We start from the raw sequence: 26,457 nt of genomic DNA, 5'->3' as shown, positions 1-26,457 counted from the left end.
GGCTCCAAATAAATAAATAAACAAACAAACAGAACTGAAAAAAGAAATGGATAAATTCCCAAGATAGTGGGAAATTTTAACATACCAATCTCAGTAACTAATAGATAAAGCACACCAAAATAAAAGTAAAAACTATGTAAGATTTGAACACCATCAACAAACATGATTTAACTGATAAAGACACTATACACCTAACAGAGAACGCTGGTATTAATTAACCATATACTGGGTTATAAATCTAATCTCAACAATTTTCAAAGAATTAAAGTAATATAGAATATATTCTCTGACCATTATGGAATTAAGCTAGAAATTATAAACAAAAAGATAATTAGAAAATCCTTATGTTAGACAAAGTTTTAAACATATGTCTAAGTATCTCATGTCTCAAAGATTAAGTTATAATGAAAATGAGAAAGTATTTTGACCGGAATGATAATGAGAACTCTATGTATCCCAAGTTATTGAGGTTCCAATTTCAATAATGGCAGAGTAAACCTCACACATCTAATGAACAAAATATATAAACAACTACTTACAGGCACTGAAGAGGCAAAAAAAAAAAAAAAAAAAAAAAAAAGGCCTAAACTGAAAGAGATTGGATCCTTAGAAGAACTGAATTGCAGTGGATGAGCATGACATATATAAGGCATATCCCTTGAGGTGATTCCCCAGTTTCTGAGACATGAGACAGCTAGAATTCAGACAGACAGACAGTCTTATCGGCATGGGGTGTCAGAGAATGGAGTCTGGAACTGCTAGTGGCTGGAAATTGAGGCACTAGTCCCTAAAAGAAGGGCATTACATGAGGGCACCCCAAAATGTATGCATTAAATCTTCTTAAATGCTTGGTTGACCCCTGTGCCTATGAGAGACTCCAAAAGCACAGCAGGTAACTGGAAGCTCACAAAGAGCTGAGCATAGATTTCAGCTATGCCCACTAAAAAGGAGGTAGAATTTGGAGTTTGAGATTCTTTCAAATTAAAGGAGCTTGACAAACAAACACCTTAGGCTTTCCACTGAAACCACAAGGTATAATGTTACTAGCATACACAACTCATTTCTTATCTGAAATTTTACCACCTCTCAAACCATATTAGCATTTCATGAAAAATTCTAATTTCAGGAACTTGGATGGATAGACACAAGCAATAGCCACAGTCTGAAAGTCTGGGGACAGATCTATGATTCATATTTCAGTTCCATAATACAGGGACACCAGTTCTTCTTGGCACATAGAATTTACTTTCAGCTCAATCAGTCCTTTTGAATACGAACCATAAATAGAGCAGGTGCTAGAAAATGCCAACTAGACACATCCTACAGTTTGCACTCTAGAAGCAGCTGCAAAAACTTAAAGCATGATTCTTACTCATCCCGATCTGTGACTACCTTCTGACTGTGACCTCTATCCCTCACCAGTTCCCTATTTGACTGTGAGCTGCTTGATAATTTCTGAAAATTTATGATTCCATTGAATTAAGAACAATTCACTGGCAGAAAATGAACACAGATTCCGATGCCACCTGTGGAATCCACACCTGTGGAATACCTGAACCATCTGAACCAGAGGAACAGTGTTATTATTTATTCCTTACTACTTCTGGTTCCCTGGATTCAGATATTTTTCATCTCAGTAAATATAGCCCGTTTTGCTCCTAAAAGGCAGAAAAGTTGAGTTTATCAGAATTCTTACTTCAAAAGATGCTTAATTTGAGGAAATAGCTTAACTCTCTTCATGTTTCTATGATCTAAAAAACAAAACAAAACCTGCTTCAACATGAATTAAATCTTAAAAATCTGTTTCTATTTTCTCCCAAACAGGTAATGATTGAGGGAAGAGCACACATAAAAGGTAAAATACTGACGACTTTCTGTGTTATAATGCAATTAACCTGATATAAAATTCATACACACAGTGTCCCAATGGGTAAATTAATAATACATACAGTGATTACACCATTAGCCAAGACAGCTGTGGGCCTTAAGTGTCATCTCCACAAATTACTAACTCCTAAGGCTGAATTTCTATTTGTACCAGAAGAATCATGATACTGAAGACTAAAAATTCACACGTATTCAAAAATTTACAAAGTACCTAATACTATATAGACACTATTCTAGATGCAGAAGATACAGCAGGAAAATAATTCTTTCCTTATGGAATTTATATTCCAATCTGGAAAAGGACAAAAACAAAATAAATGAGTAAAATATATAGTGTGTTAAATGATAACAAGTGCTATGGAGAATAGTAAAGCAGGAAGTAGGTGACTAGGGGAGCAGGTGGAACTACTATGATTTTAAATAGGATGATGGGGAAAGACCTACTGAGATGTGACATTTAAAGGAAGAGATGAAGGGTGAGGAAGTATACCATGCATACACCCAAGGGAATGTATGTTCCAGACAGGGGGATCAGCTAGTGCAAAGGTCCTGAGGTATGAGCATGTTTTAGCACATCAGGGAAAGACAAAAAGTTCAGAATGGTCTGGAGTAAGAAATAGTGAGAGAAGACAAAGTTGAAGAGTTAATAGAAAGGTATGGGAAGATGGCACAGAGAGAGGGCCTTGTAGGTCACTGTAAACTTTAACTATGAGAATGAGTCAAGTAGGTAAGCTTGACAGGAAGCCAGTGAGCAAAATCATGGCATTCTCTGAAATGGCACTTCAACAGGATCCCTCTGGCAGATATTTGGTGAATAGCCTATAAATAGGCAAAGATGGACACAGCAAAATTGATTACAGGATATCACAATAATCCCAGTAAGAATGATGAATCATAACAGCAGAAAAGGTATGAGGTTTTGGATATAGTCTAAAGATAGAGTCTAAAAGATTTGCTGATGAAATGGATGTGGAGAATGAGTCAGAGAAATGCTAAAGATGATTCAAAGGCTTTTGCCCTGAGCAGCTTGAAGAGAGTTGCCATTAACTAAAAAAGAGGAAACCACAAAGAAGCATGTTAAGATATCAGAAGTTCAGTTTTGGAGATATTATGTTTGAAATACCTCCAGGTATTAAGATAAAGCTATTAATTTGACTGTTGGATATATGAAAGTCTTATGCATAAAAATAGCATTAAAGAAAACACAGAACTAGATGAGATTACCATATAAATTTAAATGAACACATAGAGAGAAAAAATTCAATGTTACAAAGGCAAGAAGTAAGAAATAAATCAGAAAAATTGAGAAGAAAAAAAAAAAAAAGCCAAAGAGTTTGCATGAAAACTAGGAGAATGTGCTGGCCTAGAAGAAAGTGCTTCTAAGAGAGTGTAATCAACTTATGCTATATGCTACCAGAAGGTAAGATGAGGCTGAAAATGTTACAACTGGTGACCTCAACATAATAGTGTCTGCAAGTAGGAAGGAGGGAGAAAACAAAAGCCCATTTCAAGAGGGAATAGAAGAGAAATTGAAGACCATGAGTAATGGCAATTATTTGCAGAAATTTTGCTGTAAAGCAGGGAGAGGGGGAAGAGAGGAGCAACAACCAGTAGAGAAGGGAAAATTGATGATTTCGAGAAAAATTAATGAAATAGAGAGAGAAGAAACTAAGATGGCGGCATAGGTAAACACCGGGAAATTGCTGCCTCCCACAACAACTTCAAAAATACAATGAAAAGACAAAACGGACATCATCCAGAACTACAGGAAGGCTGGCTGAGTGGAAATTATACAACTAGAAGAAAAGAGAAAAGCACACTGAGACTCAGAGGAGGTGCGGAAGTAAAGTGCAAAGGTACGGAAGCTCGAGCGAGCACGCACGGGGAAAGGGGCTGGTACCTGAGGACGCAGCTGTCTTTTTGAATCAGGAGGGAGTCACAAGCTCCCAACTGCTCTGAACTCCAGTTCCGGGAAGTCTCTGGGGACCCAGGACTCATACAGGGAGAAACTGGACTGTCTGGCAGCAGGCAGAACTCTGAACTTGAGGGCGGCTTTCCCTCAGAGGTGCTTGCAGCAATTATCGGGACACTGAGACGCGCGGCCCCTTAGGGCAGGGCTGAAGACCAGTCATAGCTGCCTGCTCCGCCCTTTGATTCCCTGAGACCCCGCCCCACCCAGGCTGTGGCAGAGGCTTTTGCATATGAATGCCCTGGCCTTTTGCAACCTGAAAATTACCTAACAAATTGCAGCTGGGCCAGACAGACCCAGAACTTCCAAGAGAAGGCCCAACACCCCACAGCAGCTTGCATTGCTTCACAGATGGGCCTCATCTGGGCACCTCCAAACTCCAAAAAAGGAAGGGGAATCTGCAGTTCTCTTCGTAGCTCCTGCTGGGTAACCTCAGGCAGAGGCTAAATTAGCACCTCCTTAGATCCAAGAGCCAGTGTACCCAGTGGTCAGAGGGGGACCATCCAGATTACAACTCCTCAGATCCATAAGGGACACACTCAGGGCGCAGACTCAGTGAGCACCAAAGCCCCACTGAAGCAAGTCTTGCCCCAGAAGGGTGTCTTCAGCACAGAAGTTCTCCCACTGCAGACACAGCTGATTCTCACTGCCAATTGGCCTGGAGGTCAATTCCACCCAGTGATCCTAACACAATCAAGGCATAACTACAACAAGACTGTGCACAAAGCCCACAAGGGGGTGCACCAGGAGTGTCCACCTCAGGTAACTGGGGAGGCTGAGCCACTGGGCCCTACAGGACACCTAGCACACAAAACCACTCTACCAACACAGGGAAGCATAAAAAATGTGGAGACAAAGAAACAGGTCACAAATGACAGAAATGGAGGAAAGCAAATGACTGGATATAGAGTTCAAAACCACGTTTATAAGGTTTTTCAAGAATTTTATGGAAACTGCCGATAAATTTAGTGAGACCCTGGAGGATATGAAAAAAGACCAACTAGAAATTAAGCATACACTGACTGAAATAAAGAATAATATACAGAGATCCAACAGCAGACAAGAGGATCCCAAGAATCACGTCAAAGATTTGAAATACAAAAAAACAAAAAATACCCAACCGAAAAAGAAAAAAGAAAAAAGATTCCAAAAATATGAAGATAGTGTAAGGAGCCTCTGGGACAACTTCAAGCGTACCAACATCAGAATTATAGGGGTACCAGAAGAAGAGAGAGGGCAAGATATTGAAAACCTATTTGAAGAAATAATGACAGAAAACTTCCCCTACCTGGTCAAAGAAATAGACTTACAAGTCCAGGAAGCTCAGAGAACCCGAAACAAAAGGAACCCAAAGAGGACCACACCAAGACACATCATAATTAAAATGCCAAGAGCAAAAGACAAAGAGAGAACAAACGACAAGTGCTGGAGAGGATGTGGAGAAAAAGGAACACTTGTGCACTGCTGGTGGGAATGCAGACTGGTGCAGCCACTATGGAAGACAGTATGGAGTTTCCTTAAAAAACTGAAAATGGAACTCCCATTTGACCCTGTGATCCCACTTCTAGGAATATATCCCAAGAAACCAGAAACACCAATCAGAAAAGATATATGCAACCCTATGTTCATAGCAGCACAATTCACCATAGCTAAGATCTGGAAACAGCCTAAGTGTCCATCAGTAGATGAATGGATTAGAAAACTGTGGTACATCTACACGATGGAATACTATGCTGCTCTAAAAAGGAAGGAACTCTTACCATTTGCAACAGCATGGATCGAACTGGAGAGCATTATGCTAAGTGAAATAAGCCAGTCAATGAAGGAAAAATACCACATGATCTCACTCATTCATGGATAATAGAGACCATTATAAACTTTTGAACAATAATAGATACAGAGGCAGAGCTGCCTCAAACAGATTGTCAAACTGCAGCGGGAAGGTCGGGGAGGGTTGGGGGGCAGGAGGTAGGGGGGTAAGAGATCAACTAAAGGACTTGTATGCATGCATATAAGCATAACCAATGGACATAAGACACTGGGGGATAGGGGAGGCTGGGGGACTGTCTAGGGCGGGGGGATAAAATGGACACATATGTAATACCTTTTGTAATACTTTAAGCAATAAAAAGAAAGAAAAAAAAAAGACAAAGAGAGAATCTTAAAACCAGCAAGAGAAAGAAAGTCAGTTACCTACAAGGGAGTACCCATATGACTGTCAGCTGATTTCTCAACAGAAACCATGCAGGCCAGAAGAGAGTGGCAAGAAATATTCAAAGTGATGAATAGCAAGAACCTACAACCAAGATTACTTTATCCAGCAAAGCTATCATTCAGAATAGAAGGTCAGATAAAGAGCTTCACAGATAAGAAAAAGCTAAAGGAGTTCATCACCACCAAACCAGCATTATATGAAATGCTGAAAGGTATTCTTTAAGAAGAGGAAGAAGAAAAAGGAACTCTTACCATTTGCCACAGCATGGATGGAACTGGAGAGCGGATGATCTCACTCATTTGTGGAATATAATGAACAACATAAACTGATGAACAAGGACTGATCCAGAGACAGAGAGGCATTGACTGGACTGTTGGGCCTTGGAGGGAAGGTAGGGGAGAGTGGGGGTAAGGGGGAAAGATCAACCAAAGGACTTATATGCAAGCATATAGGCCTAACCAATGGACACGGACAACTGGGGGGGGGGGCGGGGGGGGGGTAGGGGGTAACGTGGGGATAAGGACACATATGTAATATCTTAATCAATAAAAAATATATTTTAAAAAAAAGAAATAGAGAGAGGAAAAAAAGAATGACTAGAAAGAACCATGTCTTTTAAAAGGTGACAAAAAAGGAAGGAGTCTAGTGTGGAGATGTTGACAGGAAACCTTACATTCATTCAAACAAGAATAAAGAATGCGAGCACTGATGCTGGAACATGTATATACTGCATACGGTGGTGAGAGCTGATCAAAGTTCTATTAGTTGCATCTATGTTCTTAATAAAATATGAAATTAGAGTATTATCAAGAGTAAGAATAGAGAAGACAGTGCAAGAGGAAATAAAAGTATAAAAGAGAGAATAGCCCAGAACATGTAGCATGATGGTAGACAGCATGAGCCAGCCTTGGAGAATACTAGTCTTGAAATTAAAGTGATATCAGTTGACAAGATGACATGTGTTGCTCCAACAATATTCAGCTCAGGGATTTAAGATTTAGACAGAGAGATAGACTGAATTAGAATTGGATTTTGCCAAGCAAATAATAACATGAAATATAAACTAGGTATAAAGGGAAGAGAGGCCATTAGGAGAGTAAGAAATTGTGACATGTCAGTAGATTTCATGAATTATAAGAATCAATATGGTCAAAAGATTGGTGGGATGGAGGTACTAGAAGCAGTTAGCTGGAGAGGTTTGAAATGGAGGTCAGAGTTGGAGATGCTTATAAGCAACTGCAGTTACTGGAAATGACAAAGTCAGGGGTATGACTACGAGTGAGAAGGTGAGGTAGGATGGAGGACAAGACCACTACAAGAGAGAAGCCAGAAATAAAACACTGAGAAGCCAGAATATTGAGAAGACCATCCATGTGGGTACTGAAAGGAGTAGTAAAGACACTGCCAGTGAGCCAGCCTAGGAACAGAGGACTGGCCTGGGGTCAACAGATGATGGGGAAGGATAGTGTGGCAATTGTTTAAAAGCCCTACCATTAGGAACCAAAAGTTAAAAAAAATTACATGATTAATTGGAAAAGAAAGTATCATGGGGTAAATTAACCTTTCATTTAAATAAAGATTTCTAAATTAAAAAGAATATAGGGGCACTCCAAATTGTATCAACTGGGGGGTGGGGAAGGAAACTCAAAGTTATACCAGAAGGCATACAAAAGTGATTAAAATATGTTCTTTATGTAAATCAAAAGGAAAAATTAAGTAGGGAATCCATGAGATAATGATCATGTAAAATTTACAGCTGGGTATGAAAAATTAATTACAGAATTAAAAAACCCTAGCATTACTGAAGAGCTGACCATCAGACCCACATTCTTCAAATAGGGAAACCAAGTCTTGTTTTAAGTGACTTACCCAAAGTCAACAGCCAGTAACTGACAGCCCAGGTACTCTAATCAAGGCTTGTTCCATTGTACTAGAGGAATTTCTTTCCTAAATTGGCTGTTGCAAACTACTCAACTCATAAGTGCTAAAATATATCAAATTAGACCTAAATTATATGGCACCACAGCCAAAGATGAAAAAAAAAAAATAGTTCTGAACATTTAATCTGAATATAGTAAGTCTTTATGGACAATTCCTAAAATCCCCTCAAATGACACATGGAAGAGACTGGCTAGTGCTCAAGGAATAGGGGTGGGGATGACTAGGTAAGAAGGTGAAGGAATTAGGTAAAAAACATATATGCATACCCTATGGACACAGACAATAGTTTGATGAAGGCCAAGGGAGGAGGAAGTGGCTGTGGGTGGTGGTGAGCAAATGGGGGGAGGAAGGGGAGAAGGGAACACCTGCAATAATGTCAACATTAAGACTTTTTCATTAAAACAAACACTGAATCAAATAAGAAAGTTCGGTTAAATCTTCACAAAAAATGGCCTAGTTACCAACACTTAAATAAAATAAAAAGCATCTTTAAAACATGATATAAAAAAATTGGACAATACTTGAGAATTTTTTAAAAGAACTTTTAAAAGGGCTGCTTCAAACATTGATTAAATAATTAATTGTATAGCAAGATAGCACTATCCTATATATAATAAAAGTCTAATATGCTAAGTGTCCAGTCGTCCAGTAGGCCATTCAACCAATCAAAGCATAATATGCTAATGATATGCTAAGGCCGCTCAACTACTTGCTCTGATGTGCACTGACAACCAAGGGGCAGATGCTCTGACCATAGGTTAGCTTGCTGCTGGGGTCTGGCTTATCGGGACTGAGTGAGACGGGCCGGACACACCCTGGAGCCCTCCCATGGTCCCTCCCCATTTGGCCAACCTCCCACATCCCTCCCCAACCCCAATCGTGCACCAGTGGGGTCCCTCAGCCTGGCCTGTGCTCTCTTGCAATCTGGGACCCCTCAGAGGATGTCGGAGAGCCGGTTTCGGCCTGATCCCGCAGGCCAGGCCAAGGGACCCCACTGGTGCATGAATTTGTGCACTGGGCCTCTAGTTACTCTATATAAGTATATACATGTTTCTATTTCCAAAAGTTAGTATAAAATTGCCAAACTTGTGCATAAAACGATGATGTCACTGATACTGAAGTGACATAGTTCTCACACTGTCCACTCTTATGGAAAAGGGGGTGAAAGAAAAGAGAAGCAATTAAATATATATGAGGGAAAATTCTCATATCAATTCGGATTCAAGTAAGTATCTCCAACTGACTATATCAATTTCACAGTTCAGATGATCTTAATTATTATCAAGGTATTCAAAAAAATTTTAATTACATTCAACATTTCTTTCTTGCTATCCTCTTAAAGTTAGGCAAAAACTTTAAATAGATTTTTACTTTGTAATGAATTACAAAGAGATCTTGAAGGGTAAAATAAAAATTATTTTGGTACTAAAAGTAAGATCTTCTTTTGTTTGCCAAGAAATTCAATTACTACTAGCAAATACCACATTAGAGACTGCTAAAAACATGAAATATTGGAATGAAATTATTTTCATATGAACAAAGTACTCAATTTGTCACAACTTAGATGAAATCTTTAACGAATACGTTATATCCTAAGAGGTAGAGCAAACTGAGGACATGATGAGAAAGATGCCTCAAATATACCTTCCTAAGCTCATTGGGTAGATGTGGCAAAGGATAATACTGAACCTTCCCATTCCCTTTTGACACCATCAGAGGTTTTAATTCTGACCTACCAAAAATATAACTTGATATTATTTGTTTTCAACCAATGAAATAGTTATGTACTTGACCATCTACAAGGCACTGTAGTTGGATGCTACAAATGATATAAAGGTGAGATACCATTTAAACAACTTTAAACATTCAAACAACTTACATAATAAGGAGGTAAGTCAGATATAAATAACTATAACACAAGAAAGTGTCATAAAAATAAAAGGCTGTTAGAGAAGAGGAAATTATTTCAGGCTTGGAGGAATCCTGAAAAGTTTCATGGAAGAGAAGGCACTGGAATTGAGCACTAAAGAATGGGCAGAATTTTGACACTCCAGTTGTTTCCATGTCTTGGCCACCCTGATATAGGGGTGCATATATCTTTGCAAATGATATAGGGGTGCATATATCTTTGCAAATAAACATTTTCAAATTCTTCAGGGAGATACCCAGGATAGGTCTGCAACAACATGGATGAATCTTGATAATATCACCTCAGTGAAATGTCAGACAAAGAAAGTTAAGAACCATATGATTTCACTCATTGTGGGATATAAAGCTGAGAGAAACAAATGAACAAACAAGAAAAACAAATAAACAAAAACTCATAGACACAGACAATACTATGGTGTTTATCAGAGAGAAGAGGGTGGGTGGGTTGTAATGAGTAATGGGGGTCAAATATGTGGTGATAGGAGAAGTCTGGACTTTGGGTGGTGGACACGCAATGCAATATACAGATCATGTATCACAGAATTATACACTTGAAACCTATATAATCTTATTAATCAACTAGAGGCCCGGGTGGGGCCCCTCTGAGTAGCCTGCAGGGATAGGGCTGAAACCCTCAGTCCAACGCCACCTGCAGCTCCTACCTGCCACTCCTGCTCATCCGGGTCCACTGTGCCTGCAGTGGACTCTCGCCCAATCAGTCCCAATCAGGAGAGGCTCGAGCTGCAGCCATGAGCCCTGCGTCTACCACCTTCCCAAGTGGAGTGGCCTCAGGATCAGGCTGAAACCAGCTCTCTGACATCCCCCGAGAGATCTCAGATTGTGAGAGGGCACAGGCCAGACCGAGGGACCCCACTGGTGCATGATCAGGCCAGGGAGGGACACGGATGGTTGCCCAGTCGGGGAGGGACCGCGGGAGGGCTCCAGGGCATTTCCAGCCCATCTCTCTCAGTCCCGATCTGTCAAACCCCAGCAGCAAGCTAACCTACCAGATGGAGCGTCTGCCCCCTGGTGGTCATTGCACATCATAGCGAGAAGTTGAGCATCCTTAGCATATCATTAGCATATTACACTTTGATTGGTTGCTCAGTTGTTCTGCCATTCAGTCTATTTTCATATTACCCTTTTATTATATAGGATGTCACCCCAATAAATTCAATTTAAAAAAGCAGAATGGGCAGACTTTTTTTTTTAATATATTTTATTGATTTTTTTACAGAGAGGAAGGGAGACAGATAGTTAGAAACATCGATGGAGAGAAACATCGATCAGCTGCCTCCTGCACACTCCCTACTGGGGATGTTCCTGCAACCAAGGTACATGCCCTTGACTGGAATCGAACCTGGGACCCTTGAGTCCGCAGGCTGATGCTCTATCCACTCAGCCAAACCAGTTAGGGCATGGGCAGACTTTTGAAAGGCACTTGTGGAAATGGGAATAATAAATATGACCAAAGGCACAGAGGCAGGAAATGAAGTGCAAATTCAAGTTGGGAACTGAACCAAGGAAGCTGAAGCATAAAGGGATTAAAAACAAGTGGAATACAAAGGCAAGAAGGCCAGTGTCTATATGCAAGTTAGCATAGTGGTTAAAAGTCTGGGCTCTAGAGTCAGAACACCTGGATTTAAATGTAGTTCCTCCACTTTGGGTGTGTGGTCTTGGATCATGCTTGTTTTTACATTCACAAAATTAGGATAAAAATAACTAACCAGGATTGACCTGAGGCTGTCAAATAAGATAATGCATGTATAATTTTGTAAACCATAAAGCATTATAGAAAGTAAAGAATTATTATCAGGATAGTGATAAGAAAAATAAAATGGAGAAAGGGTTTAAAACACAGTACAGAATTAAAGAGACTGAAGAGTTGTTAGCTGACAGAAACATGAAAGCAGAGAATGCCCTGAGGGTTGGTAATGAGAGGTACTGAGGCCCACATGTGGTCTTCGAGACTCCTATTAGCTGGAGAAGCCCACTCAGCACTGTACCCTGCCCACCCTCTCCCTCAGTCCACCTCAGCTAGAAGATGTCAAGGCCATTTTGACACTCTGCAAGAAGCTCTCTCTCCATCTGGGGTGAAGGGTGGTGTAGCAAAGGCAAATCAGTCATGGTGGCAGGATTGTGACAAGCAGATCTAAACTATGACTCAAAATCTTGTTCCAAATAGCAAGAATATGAAGAGGCAGAGCAGGAAGCTAGCATGCACGTTTACACAAAGATCCTGAGGTTTACCACTGAGCAGAGCACAGCTATAAACTGGAGGCCCAGCCACTGCTAACCTGCAAGAGATATCCCCCAAGTGAGACTGAAAAGTTGATGACCTAGAGCAGGGGTGGGCAAACTTTTTGACTCGAGGGCCACAATGGGTTCTTAAACTGGACCGGAGGGCCGGAACAAAAGCATGGCTGGAGTGTTTGTGTGAACTAATATAAATTCAAAGTAAACATCATTACATTAAAGGGTACGGTCTTTTTTTTTTTTTTAGTTTTATTCATTTCAAGCGGGCCGTAGTTTGCCCATGGCTGACCTAGAGCAATAGTCGGCAAACTGCGGCTCGCGAGCCACATGCAGCTCTTTGGCCCCTTGAGTGTGGCTCTTCCACAAACTACTGACTTCTGCGCATGGGCCACAAAGTTTCAATCGCATTGTACATGCGCGCCTGCACGTGGTATTTTGTGGAAGAGCCACAATCAAGGGGCCAAAGAGCCACATGTGGCTCGCGAGCCGCAGTTTGCCAACCACTGACCTAGAGCAACTCCTGGGTTAAGGAACAAATGCTTGAGGCCTGAAGACTGTGCAGGCCAAGGGCTAAACATAGGGAGCCCAAACCTTTCCAATGTACTCCTTGGAAAGGAGGGTGATTTGATCCTAATAGACTACATTTCTACTCAAGCCATGGCTCTAACACTACTCCCCCGATCCCAAGGGTACCCAAGCAAACCAATGCCTGGTCCCTGAACTATTTGCAGTGTGCTGTTCACCATACACTTGAGTAAGGCCTTTAAGATGTGACTAGAGACCCGGTGCACAAAACTTTGTGTGCTGGCGGGGGAGCGGGGGGGTATCCTTCAGCCTGACCTGTGTCCTCTCACAGTCTGGGACCCCTTGGGAGATAACCACCTGCTGGCTTAGGCCCACTCCCCGAGTGTCAGATGGCAGGCCCGATCCCGCGGTGCCTGCCCCGCCTCCCCAGGTCGCAAATGGCAGGCCCAGATCCCGCGCTGGGTCGCGCCGCCCGGGTCACACACAGCAGGCCCGGATGGTGGCCAGGCGGGTGGCGGATGGCGCTGCCCCGCCCCACCTGCAGTATGCAAATTTAATGGCCATCTTTGTTTGGTTAATTTGCATACTCTTCTGATTGGCTGATGGTTGTAGCGAAGGTATGGTCAATTAGCATCTTTGTCTTTTATTAGTGTAGATGATCCACAAAGGCATGATCCTGGCGGTACGGAACCAATTCAGCATTCCCAGAGCCCAGACATCTTCAAGAATTACCCAGCACTGGCTTTGAGGAGGGCTATGGGCCCAGAGAAGACATTATAACTAGTAATAAAAGCAACCATTGGTGTTTTGACACTTGTATGCAAACTGAAATTATTTCTGAGCATAATCAATGTGATTTAAGGAGATAAAATTCCCACTTATGAAATCACCTTATCTGGAATGAAATGGAATTTAAACAAGTGTAATCTGAATATTTGGGTTCCAGGGAACATGTACCATATAATGACTTAAGTTAGACTCTTCTTTAACTGGCACTCGGAAATTAAAAAAACAAAACAAAACAAAACAAAAAACAGAAACCCATTTCAATCAAATTGATATTTACTATGTCTTTTAAATAGAGAACCACAGTATTCTCATGGAAGATGAACTCTTGGGGTCTTCTTTCATTAAAATCAAATTGACAAGGTTATTGACATGACTGTAAAACTTTCTAGAGTGTAGATATCTATAAAACTAATTAAGAGATTAAAGTTGGAATTTAGAGAAATGTACACTGAAAATGTAATTTTTTAAATAAATGTACACATGGCTGATACTAAAAAATGATTCAAAAAATGAACACAAAAGTATTTCTGAATAAACCTGTAATGACTTCACTTTGCTTGAACACAACCAAAGCTGTTTTTCCAGAAAGTCAAAAGAAATATTTTCATCATCCTTTGTGATACCAGCTGGAATTTAAGGGCAAGCCTTCTAAATTCTTTTTTAATCTTCCTTCATTTATATGGAAATGAGATGTTTCCTAAATCATATCTGTACCAAGTACCTACGTCAACTCCAAAGCCCAAAGCACACAAATTCCTCCAGCTAATTCCTAACTATAAGTGAAAACAGCACGTTAACATCATCTAAAGCCCATGTGCGTCATTCACCAAGGAGGACATTACCACGCTGTCAACTTAAATTAACCTGCCTCGCTTTATAAATAGCCTAAATTTCCCTATCTAAATAGGTTGTTGCCCTTTTCTCAGAAGCAAAGGAACAACATGACAAAGTATGAAAAATAAATGAGCTTTCCCCTTTGCAAACAGGAGAAAGTTGACATTAAACTAATCCTAAGTCCAAATTGAAGAGCTATTAATAAAATAAAGCTCAAAAGAATAAAAAACCAATTTTAACAGAAAATAAACAACATTCACTAAATATCTTCTTTTTAAAATATCTATGAGTTTCACTGATTTTTGAACAAATTCAAGGCCCACGTATAAGCAGAGCTAAACACAAATACCATAAAATCTGATCCTTAATATGGTCCTAAAAGTTACAGAGTTTGAATGTCCCAAGTTATTGATGCTTGGTCAAAAAGAAGACACGTTTTAAAAAAATTAGTTTTGAAAATTCAATTGTATCATTCTATGATAAATCTGAAATGTTTTATAATTTTTATAACTTATAGCACTATAAATTTTTGTGCTAAAGTTAGATATTTCTTCCTCTAAAATCAATTATAACCAACTAATCCTTCGCATCACTTCTACAGTCTGACTACTGGCATTTTTCCAGTTCACACTCCAATTAGTAACCAAAAGCAAAATTGGAAAATACATCAACAGAATTTATCAAAAGGCAGAAAATAACTGGTACAGATCATTGATCTGACTAGTGAAGCGATTCATAACATCTAACTAATAACCATTGTGTGGGAAAACACTGTTGTCCACCATATTAATCTCAGGTAAAATATGTGTGAATCCATGTCTGTGTGTATATGTGTACTTGTACACACATATCATCTAAGTGGTGCTTAACAAGCTTGCCATAAACATCATAATATAATACCTCACAATAAGGACAATATTCAGGCCACAATCAAATACAAAGAAGTTAAAATAAAAAGATTTCTGACCCAGCTGGTGTAGCTCAATGGTTGAGCATCAACCTATGAACCAGGAGGTCAGGATTCAGTTCCGGGTCAGGACACATGCCCAGATTGTGGGCTCGATCTCCAGTAGGGGGCATGAAGAAATCATTGATGTTTCTATCTCTCCCTCTCCCTGCCTCTCTGAAATAAATAAAAATATACATATATATATCCAAAAAAAAGATTTATAAACAATCAAATGATATATGACAAAGCTAATAGACTATACTTAGAAGAGGTCTCTTAAACACTCACAGCAGCATTAGAAAATTCCAATAGAAGTCATTCACTGATACACAATACTCTAACTGTGTCAGTTAAATGAATCATCACTTTATTTGCACTAAATCATGAGCACTAGCTTCCCATTCTTCCATTCATTCAACCAATTTTTGTGTTTGGGATTATTATGGGCATCATTGGAAATATGAAGATGAATTTTATATTTTAGTAAAATATGGGGACAAAATAAGTATAATGAGTTATAGATGTAGTGCCAGATGGAAACTCTCAAGAACAATTGGGAGAAAAGAAAGGAAATTCTGAGAGGCAGAAGCTGTAAGGAAAGCAGAAGGGCAGGGAAGCTTTGGTGCAATTGCTGAGTAGTGTTGACTCGATGCAGAATATGGGGTTAAAAACTAAAGTCAGAAAGAAAAGTGAAAGCCAGTTCACTTAAGATCTTAAATGCTAAGCTAAGAAAACTGGACTTTACTATTAAGCATGGGGAAGGTTTTAAACAAGTAAGTATTGTGATAGAAGCTGTATTCCGGGAAAATTAATCTCACAGATATATATAATGTGAACTAGAGTAGGAAAGAGTGAGAATACTCTTATCACGAATACATAATCATTCAGGTCAAAAAATTGAGGGCATGAACTATGATAGTGACAATAGGACAGCAGTGAGAGAAACCACAAGGTCAGTCCAACAGAACTTGACAACTCTGAGGTTTTTAATGACTTCTCTTGAGCATTCATAAGCAGGATCAACAGGCAGACAAAGCTTGAAAGCCACTGTGCACAACAAAATGCAAGGAAAACGGTTGCTACATGGGTGTAAAACTAATGCATATATGCAGAAGGATGAATTTCACTTGAAATAAACTGGATATAGAAACTTTATATAAAAATGTCAGGTCCATTTTTAAGCAGAGCTAAACACAAATACCATAAATCTGATCCTTAATATGGTCCCAAAAGTTACAGAGTCTAAATGTCCCAAGTTATTGATGGTTGGGGAAAGCCAGAAAGTATCATGATGCATAACAAGATGGAACCCTTTAGTCTGGTCCAATGCATATAGCCAGCTAAAATGAGCAATGGTACAGAGTATAATCTAGTGTTTCAAAGTAAAGAAATCCATATTTATATGCTACTATAGGGTAATCAGATTCCCTCAAAGATTCAGTCATCGAATCTATTTCTGACCCCACTTATCTATGAAAATTGCTTCTAATTAGGTCAGCAAGTCACCAATGGCCTCCTAATTACATACCTATTTTTCAGTCTATCTTTCACTCAATATTTAACTCCTGACAATTGCCCTAGATCCTTTCCTCTCCATTTGCCTCAACTTCCAAAGAATCACAAGTTCTCCAAATTCTCCATGATTGACTCTCAATTGACCCTTTCCTGACTCCACCTTCCCTCCACTGCCATAGTTTAGATTCTCATAACCTTTCAGCTAGATGCAATGGTTCTGAAACTGTGGTTCTTGGACCATCAGCAGCAACAACACCTGAAAACTTGCTAGAAGTAAAAGTTCTTGGGCCTCACCTCAGACCTACTAAATCAGAAACTCTGGGGATAGAGCCCAGCAATCTCTGATTGGGCAAGTCTTCCAGGTAATTCTGATGGGTGCTCAAGTTTAAGAACCTCTGGACTTAACAATTATCTCAATCCTGTGGTCAGAGCTATGTTCTAAGTTACCAATTTAATTATGTCATTCACCACCTTCTACAACAGTATTCAAAATACTATACGTACTCATTTTAAACAGAAAAAAAATTAATACACTTCAAATGTTAAGCTATTTGTACTGTTACTTAAATTTGTACAAATGAAATTGTTTTTTATAAAACTGGCAATAATTCCTTATATTTATCAAGCATATGTATCAGTATAATCATTTTTTTCCAAAGAGAACACAAAACCAACGCATTAGACAACTTTAATTAGAAATCAGGTTTTTCTGAAACTTAATCATAATGTCAGGTTGAATCAGAGAAAGATAGGGTCTTGGGCCTGGTTCTGGTATGAAACTTTAGAGAAGTTATTTATCTGCCTCACTTTCTACATCTGAAAAATGGGATAACAGAACCAATGTCACAGGATTATGAGGGTTAGGTGAGGTTATACACATAAAGTTTCTAGAAGAGTGCTGAGCAAGTAGAAAGCACTACAAGAGTTTGATGCTACTATTGTCATTACCATTATTATTGTCATTAATGTTATTATACTAATGTAGCAAATGCCTGTATATGTAAGCATAAGTACTGACTGCTAATTATCCCCCATTATTCATTCTCTCTTGTACAGTAACAGAACCCAAAAGTTTTAGCTGAGCACATATCCACACAAAATAAAGACTACATTTCCCAGCCATCCCCACCCCTATTCCCACCCCCGCCCCTTACCTCTATATCTGCCCTCTCCATGAAGAATTAACCTCAGGATTCTTCCAGACCAGTGGTTGGCAAACTGCGGCCCCTTGAGTGTGGCTCTTCCACAAAATACCAAGTGCGGGTGCGCACGTACAGTGCGATTGAAACTTCGTGGCCACACTCAAGGGGCCAAAGAGCTGCATATGGCTCGTGAGCCGCAGTTTGCAGACCACTATTCCAGACGATAGAAAAAAAGTTGGAGATCTGAGGGCTTCTTAAAAAGACTTTCAACCAATTCTCCTTATTCTGAAGCGAACCCTCTTCACAGCTATTCCCAGAGGTACTTGATGTTGCCAAATCCTGAGCCTTTGGGTTATTCTGTGACATAAACCAGACTGGTTCTTGGCTGCCCCACCGCCCATTCCAGGTTCTGATTTTCCAAGCCTAAGCCCTTTGCCCTCCAACTTCCAGCACTTTGTTCATATTGTTGCCAGTCCCAGTCTCCCATCCTTGTGGATTTAGACCTTTACAAAAGAAGATCCCTGGACATTTTAGTGGAGAGTTTTTGGAGAAAAGTGTTCAATTGTTTCTTTTTCCACAAGTCTCAGATGTCGTTTTCTATCAAAACTGTCAGCACACAATTTAGTTCACCCTCTGTCATTTAAATTCTGGCCTAAATAAAAGCAGCAAAGTTTTGGGCACTTCTTACATTGTTTTCATGTTATTTCATTCTTACACTTTTATTTTACTTACCATGTAATTACTATACTTTGGCCTATCAAGTGTATTGGGATTTCCTTGAAGGCAGGGTCCACATCTTAAAATTTCTAGTAACTTCTAGAGCAGTTCTCAAACTTGGCTGCATATTTGAATCACCTGGGGACCTTTTAAAACTCCAACAGCTAGCCATGTCCCAGACCAGTAACTTAGAACCTCTGAGGAGAGACCTAAGCATCTGTACTGCAACATGCAGGCAAGGGTGAGAAGCAGTGCTATGAAGTGAATCCTGGTGTCACTGTCTGGAGACCGATTTCAAACTCATCCCAACTCAACACACAACTGAAAAGCATCTTCCTCAGACAGCATCTCCACAAGCACCCACACCTAGTAAGTTGGTCTCCGTAACCTGAAAAATAACCTGAGTAATCCCAGGACATATTAAAGAAGTGCCTTAGCCCAAGATCAAATTCAGGGACACTTTTTCTGCTTGTCAGATGACACTTTAATATTAATCACCTACTTCCTTGTGTCCACTGGTCAATGTGGCAATGGTTACAGTCAATGCCAGCCTTTCTCTATTGAGAGCATTTCAAACTATCACTGCCTTCATATGCATCATTACTTGCAGCAGTTGGCCTACAGGTCATATCACATGCTTGAATGGACCCGGGACTATTTTGAGTGGCAACCTTCCAGTTCTGCAGAAACTAAAAAATGACCCAAACAGAAACTGATGGAGTTGCCAGGCAGCAGAAACTCCAGAATATCTATCTATGTAGGAGGCGCTTAGGAGAAGCATTCTAGTTGGAGACTAAAGTCAGATGGCTTGTCTTAATCTTACATTTTCATAGCAAGCCCATTGTTTTGATTTAGAAATTCGTGTACTAGGCAGGGGGTTTCCCTCAGCTGGGCCTGCACCCTCTCACAGTCAGGGAACCATCAGGGGATGTCCACCTGCCGGCTAAGGGGATCGGGACTAAGCCGGCAGGTGGACATCCCTCTTGCAGTCCGGGATCCCTCACTCCTTACCACTCCGCTCGCTGCTCCTTAGTGGCAGGATCCTTACCACTCAGCTCACTGCTCCTTAGCATTGCCACAGAGGTGGGAGAGGCTCCCACCGCCGCTGCTACACTCACCAGCTTCTGGCTGAGAGGCACTCCTGCTGTGGGAGTGCAATGACCACCAGGAACAGCTCCTGCATTGAACGTCTGCTCCCTGGTGGTCAGTGCACGTCATAGCAACCGGTCATTCTGCTGTTTGGTCGATTGGCATATTAGGGTTTTATTATATAGGATTATGTATGCATGAGGTGGTTTGGGGGAATTAATGGAAATTAAAGTCATCTTGAGCACCCGATACCACAAAGTTAGCAAAGGAAGGGTTCATAGATCCTTATCTTGATACCTCCCTCTCTCCTTCTCTCTCTCTCTCTCTCTCTCTCTCTCTCTCTCTCTCTCTCTCTCTTTGCCTGTTCTCTAGAGGATAGACAATATACCACTTAAGGATGCATACACAGTGAAGGCAAGGAGAAACAGGAAAAAATTGTTAAAGACTCCACAAAAGAGACCCACAAGGGCAAAATAGTATCATGTGGTCCAGAAGGAAGAAAATACATCAAATGCTAACTATTGGACTTAATCTTTTAGCAGTCCACCAGAAATTAGGGAGAAAAGGCTCAAGCTGTTGAACAAAACCCCAATAGAGAGCAAATAGAAAATACTACCAGAAGGTACCTATGAAAATAAAACTTAGGGAGAACCAAGATGGCGGCATAGGTTAACGCTGGAGTTTGCTGCTTTGAACAACTACTTCAAAAGTGAAACTAAAAGACGGAACGGACATCACCCAGAACCACTGGAACGCTGGCTGAGTGGAAGTCCTACAACTAGGAGGAAAGAGAAACGCATACGGACACTCAGAGGAGGTGCAGTGCTGAAGTCAAATTCTGAGGTGCGGAGTGCGCGGAGCGGGCTGGCGGCGGAGGGCGCGGTTGGCGTTTTCAATCGGGAGGGAGTCGCAGACTCTGAGCTCCAGATACAGGCGAGTCTTTAGGGACCCAGACTCAAACGGGAGAAGCGGGACTGCCTGGCTTCGGTCAGAACGAGTGCAGCTTTCTCTCCGAGCTTTGCAACGGGTGCTGGGACTCAGAGAGGCAGAGCCCCTGGGGACAGGACTGAGAGCCACCATAACTGCTCTCTCCGGCCCACCCTGTTGATCCTGTGCAACCAGCCCCACCCAAGCCCTGCACAGAGGCATTTGCCGGATAGCCTCAGGCAAATGCCAGATTAGCACCTCCCTAGAGGACAGAAGTTCTCTCACTGCTGACACAGCTGATTCTCATAGCCACTTGGCCTGGAGGTCAAACCCTCCCTGGAATTAGCTACAACAATCAAGATTTAACTATAAGACCACGAACAAAGACCACTAGGGGGTGCACCAAGGAAGCATAACAAAATGCGGAGACAAAGAAACAGGACAAAATTGTCAATGGAAGATATAGAGTTCAGAACCACACTTTTAAGGTCTCTCAAGAACTGTTTAGAAGCCGCCGATAAACTTAATGAGATCTACAAGAAAACTAATGAGACCCTCGATGTTATATTGGGGAACCAACTAGAAATTAAGCATACACTGACTGAAATAAAGAATATTATACAGACTCCCGACAGCAGAACAGAGGAGCGCAAGAATCAAGTCAATGATTTGAAATGCGAGGAAGCAAAAAACACCCAACCGGAGAAGCAAAAAACACCCAACCGGAAAAGCAAAATGAAAAAAGAATCCAAAAATGCGAGGATAGTGTAAGGAGCCTCTGGGACAGCTTCAAGCGTACCAACATCAGAATTATAGGGGTGCCAGAAGATGAGAGAGAGCAAGATATTGAAAACCTATTTGAAGAAATTATGACAGAAAACTTCCCTCACCTGGTGAAAGAAATGGACTTACAGGTCCAAGAAGCGCGGAGAACCCCAAACAAAAGGAATCCAAAGAGGACCACACCAAGACACATCATCATTAAAATGCCAAGAGCAAAAGATAAAGAGAGAATCTTAAAAACAGCAAGAGAAAGAAACTCAGTTACCTACAAGGGAATACCCATACGACTGTCAGCTGATTTCTCAACAGAAACTTTGCAGGCCAGAAGGGAGTGGCAAGAAATATTCAAAGTGATGAATACCAAGAACCTACAACCAAGATTACTTTATCCAGCAAAGCTATCATTCAGAATTGAAGGTCAGATAAAGAACTTCACAGATAAGGAAAAGCTAAAGGAGTTCATCACCACCAAACCAGGATTATATGAAATGCTGAAAGGTATCCTTTAAGAAGAGGAAGAGGAAGAAAAAGGTAAAGATACAAATTATGAACAACAAATATGCATCTATCAACAAGTGAATCTAAGAATCAAGTGAATAATCCGATGAACAGAATGAACTGGTGATTATAATAGAATCAAGGACATAGAAAGGGAATGGACTGACTATTCTTGGGGGGGAAAGGGGTGTGGGAGATGCGGGAAGAGACTGGACAAAAATCGTGCACCTATGGATGAGGACAGTGGGTGGGGAGTGAGGGCGGAGGGTGGGGCGGGAACTGGGAGGAGGGGAGTTATGGGGGAAAAAAGAGGAACAAATGTAATAATCTGAACAATAAAGATTTAATTAAAAAAAAAAAAGAAAAGAAAACTTAGCAGGAAATCCTGATATGTTAGACTCTTCTCCCCTTGAAAATCATGGACCTATCTACAACTCTTACAAAGAACAATGTCTTTCCTCTGATCTTGTAATTCCTGGCAACACAGAGATTATTCTGAGAGAAATGGGTAGAGTGGAAATAAGTGCAGCAGCACTATACAGATACAAGAAAATTTAAACAGTGAAAGATAGTGCAGTAACTTGCCTATTGATCCCTGAGTAAAATAAACATTGACAGCTAAGAATCACCTAGCCTAGGAAACACATTTTACTGAAATTGCACTTTACTGAAATTTTTAGGTGAAATGGGTGCTAAAGCTGAGTGGTCAGCTGCCCCAGGCCTGAAGAAATAGCATGCTTTCAACAATAAAGATAAATTTTTTAAAAAAAATAAGAAAATAAAAAAATAGAAAGATAATAGCATGAATTAGATATGAGAGCAAATAAAGGTAATTTGACAAAAACTGAATGAGGGAGATACTTCATGGAGACTATCTGGCTCAAATTCCACTTACAAGTATCTGAGAGAAATCAAGAGAGACTGGGTAGGCTAGAGGCGCACAATGGATCCTGGTTCCCCACCTGATTCACTTTCAATAGATTCTTGGGTGAATGAAGCCATTTAAGAGAACACAATTCGTGCAATAATTGTAATCCATGATATATAACTTTTCTCTTTTCATATAGCGTTAAACATTATGACCAGCGCTATAAACATAAAACCATATAACCATATACACACAGAATAACTAAAAGCTAAGTGGCTAAATGATCCATGGGCATAAAATCCACAGACTCTGTACTTAACAAAAGAAAAGGTGCCTTTGCCCAGCTGGTATAGGGTCACGGGTTTGATTCCCGTCAGGGTACATGCCCAGGTTGAGGGCTCGGTTCCCTGTAGGAAGCATGCAAGAGCCAATCGATGCTTCTCTCTCATTGATGTTTCTATCTCTCTATCCCTCTGCCTTCCTCTCTCTCTAAAACCAATAAAAACAAATTTTTTTAAAAGAAATAAAAAGAAAAGGTGCCTTCTTCAGCAAAGGATCCAGGTGACCTACTGGACTAAGGAATTTGTGAAAATGTTGTGGAACTTTTTAATGTCTATCCTATCGCTATTTAATTTAGATTTGAATAGATATAATGGGTTTATGCCACTTAATATGTTCTTTCTTCCTTTAAGAATTAACATGTTCCTAAAGTGATGTAAAAGTTTCCTTTTGAGTTTTGAGGAACCTCCACTTTTTAAGAACGAAATGCTCAAATTCACCGTCAACAGGATCTTGATTAATTAAGAATGTAATACTGTGTTTGTGTGTTTCCTTTTGGCTTAGAAATAAGTATCTTTGTTTGTGCTGGACTCCAAGCTGGCAGACACGAGAAGAGAAAAAGAAGAGGGTTAAATGAGCAGCCTGCCCAGAGACTGCGATGAGGAGAAATCCTTTATTACCAATGATGCTTGAGTGTCTGGGAGCCAAAACTACAGAAAAAGAATCTTTTGAGTAATTTAAGGTTGGCCAGATGCCACCACTTCTGGCTGATGGCCAGAGGACCTGGGGGGGGGGGGGGGAGGGTGGAATGGCAGGGTGCCACTGGAGAAGGACACGCACTTCATTGCTAAAGCTGCCTTTGGGTGTAGCTGCTCACTAAGAAACTGAAAACTTTTTGTCCAACAAACTTCCCAAGTGATTCCTTAGCACATGATATTTGCCAACCTTTACCTAACTCACCCCTCATCCCCTCTGCCAATCAAAGCAACTGAGAACCTCATCAAAGCTAAACAGGGACAGAAAACAAAAGCACTGTGCTCCAATGCTCTAAGACTTTACATGGGTCTTGCTCAACAAATATCTGGCAAATGGCATGAATGCTGTCGTCCATGCAGGACTGTTTTTACTGGCTACTCCCAATTTGACTGGAAAAGTCATTTTTCCTGGTGAATTCAATTATTATGTGACTTTAAAACTGTATTAAAGGTGTTACCTAATGGAATTCCAAGTTAGAATTAAAGCACAGAATGTCTAGCTTGTAATAACCTATGCATTTAGATTTAAATCTCTTGCGACAGGTACGTGATTTCAGGTAAGTGACAACATCAGTTCAATATCTGAGCACAATGTCAACATAAAGCTACCAGTAAGCTGCCACAGACATCAGGCATGTAACTTCTAGAAGGAACAGCATCCTTAGTTGTAATTTAACAAACTGTGTGATGTTTCCACAAGATGAACAAAATAGGATGGGTGAATCCAGGGATTCAGATACTGAGCAATCTCAATTGTCTATGTAAAAATTGTTATACTGATCTCCTTTCAGCCCTGACAATTTCTGGGATCTAAAAAGAAAAGCCTCTTAATTCAAAATTATATTTGAATCAAATAAGCAACTGTAAATACAAAAAAAGTATTTTTTTAAAAAAAGAAAGAAATCACTGGCTTCAATGTATAAAAATTATAAAATGAGCTGTCCAAAATACAGCTAAATATGTCTAATGCATTCTAAGTTAAGAAATACTAAATACTGAAGAAAACACACGTGTTCTTCCCTCTGTTAAAAGTGCCATTCTGGCCCTGGCCAGTGTGGCTCAGTTGGTTGGGTGTTCTTCCGTGCACCAAAGGTGGCTGGTTCGATCTCCCTGTTTCCGTCAGGCACATGCCCAGGTTGTAGGCTCAATCCCCCGTGGGGAGTGTGCAGATGGCAGCCAACTGATGTTTTGTTCTCACATCTGTTTCTTTCTCTCTTTCTCTCTTTCTTTCTTTCTCTCTCTCTCTCTCTCTCTCTCTCTCTCTCTCTCTCTCTCTCCCCCCCCTTCCTCTCTTTCTAAGTATCAATTAAAAAATAATAATAAAGTACCAGTCTGAAAGAAAATTTTCATATAATTCAGCACCGGATTTGGGAAGCTAACTTATCATTATCATACCTAATAGTAAATGGACATGTGATATATGTCACAATTGACAATGAAAATATAACACAAAAAGATCTTTTATACTCTCTTTATATTTTCTTAATAAAATACAATTTCATTTTTCTAATTCTTAATTGTGATGTTTAAAAAGATAAGCCAGTTTTATACTTTCTGACAATAATGATCTATAGTCCCATTTTTCCCAGTCCAGTAGTCCTAGCCTATCTCCTAAGCCCCTGTATACACATTTAATAATTCTAAAAGCCTGCCTTTGTCGAATAAGGTTGAGAAAAACTGGCTTGAGGACATTACATTGATGCTTAAAATGTCAGGGAGATCACATGTGGACAGCTCTAACATTCATTGTTTTATCATTTAAGGAAAAAATATTGTCAAAGCAGCAGCTGCCACCTCAAAACAACTTAATACACTAATTAAAACACTTGTTCACAAAAGAATCACAGAAAGAGAATTTTTTACAACTTAAACATTAGTTACTAGCTTCTTTTCATTCCATGAATAATCAAAACCCTTGAGCTTTGTTTATTAAAATTCTTTATATATTCTTTATATAGCTCATTTTTTATATAAATGAGTTGTTCACTTATATATAAGAAGGAAACCCAATGTAGTTCAAAAAACTCAGAACTGTGCTGTAGGAAGCTTGAGCTCAGGATCTGGCTCACCCACTTCCCAATGGGTAAACTGGTAATATTTCACCTCTCAGAACTTCAGTTTCCAATCCCATGGAGAGGGACTAGATCAAGTTTTCTCAACCCGGACACTGTTGGCATTTTGGGTCATATAATTCTTTGATGGGAGAGGGCTGCCCTGTGCATCATGGGTCAGTAGTCCTGACATGCACCCACTAGATGTCAATTGGCAAGCCCCAGTTATGACAACCAAAAATGTCTCTAGACATGGCCAGATGTCCCCAAGAGGGCAAAATCACCCCCAGCTGAGATCCACAGGACTAGATATATCCTCAATTTCTCTCCCATTCTGATATTCTACAAAATATAGTAAATATCTTTTTTTTTCTTAAATGTTATTTGTTAAGCTACAATGTTTAGAGGAATTGAAATACAGTGACCACTTATACCAATTCTAATTTTAGTAGATTCTAAAATCTTTTCTTGGAATGAAAATTCACAAAAGGACATCAAAGCAATATACAAGGGAAACTAACATAGCTCATGCGGTGCAT

The 26,457-nt window shown here is 40.1% G+C and overlaps 1 protein-coding gene across 4 annotated transcripts in view; it reads right to left on the bottom strand.

The window, feature by feature from the left end:
- Positions 1-26,457, bottom strand: part of BCKDHB (branched chain keto acid dehydrogenase E1 subunit beta) — a 219,367-nt gene that overhangs the window by 167,755 nt on the left and 25,155 nt on the right. The window lies entirely within an intron of this gene.

This window comes from Myotis nattereri, assembly GCF_964212035.1.
Source record: "Myotis nattereri genome assembly, chromosome: 6".
Taxonomy (NCBI): Eukaryota; Metazoa; Chordata; class Mammalia; order Chiroptera; family Vespertilionidae; genus Myotis; species Myotis nattereri.
This window is presented reverse-complemented; position numbering and strand designations above follow the sequence as displayed.